Genomic DNA, 503 nt, shown 5'->3' on the forward strand with positions numbered 1-503 from the left:
ATCTTGAACCTTGAACCCAACACCAGTCTCCGCCCCCGCCCCCTCCATTCCCTTCACCTCCTCCCCGACAGTATAATATCGAGTGACCATACAACAGCCTGGCTGCAAAACAACTTTTATTTGCATTTTGAAAGATTGCATTGTTGTGGTTACATGCTACAGAGGATTTCCGTTGCTGAAAGAGCCTCGGCTATTTACGTCAAAGGGAATTCTCTTTATCAGAATGCTTTTGGTTACCAAATTTCCTTACCGGCTTACACAACCCGCCACTGTATGAACCGTCTCCGCTTAAAAGGAAATGTGCTGCCCTGTGTTTATGGTTCTTCGGAAAATTTGGTCGTGGCAAGGAAGAGGAGGGTGGCGCTTGCAAATGGTCGCTATTGTATTACAGCCGCGGGAATCCAATTTAGGAACACTTGAATTTAAATAAAAATGGGTTTCTAGTCAAGCCAAGGACTAGAGGCTGAAACCAGTAGGAGTATCTGAAGCAGACTCCCCCCCCC

The 503-nt window shown here is 46.5% G+C and overlaps 1 protein-coding gene across 1 annotated transcript in view; it reads left to right on the forward strand.

Moving 5' to 3' along the window:
* LOC119585647 (protein Aster-B-like) overlaps positions 1 to 503 on the forward strand; it is a gene marked incomplete in the record, with an annotated part of 119,378 nt that overhangs the window by 49,066 nt on the left and 69,809 nt on the right.

Source organism: Penaeus monodon, chromosome 20 (genome assembly GCF_015228065.2).
Source record: "Penaeus monodon isolate SGIC_2016 chromosome 20, NSTDA_Pmon_1, whole genome shotgun sequence".
Classification (NCBI taxonomy): Eukaryota; Metazoa; Arthropoda; class Malacostraca; order Decapoda; family Penaeidae; genus Penaeus; species Penaeus monodon.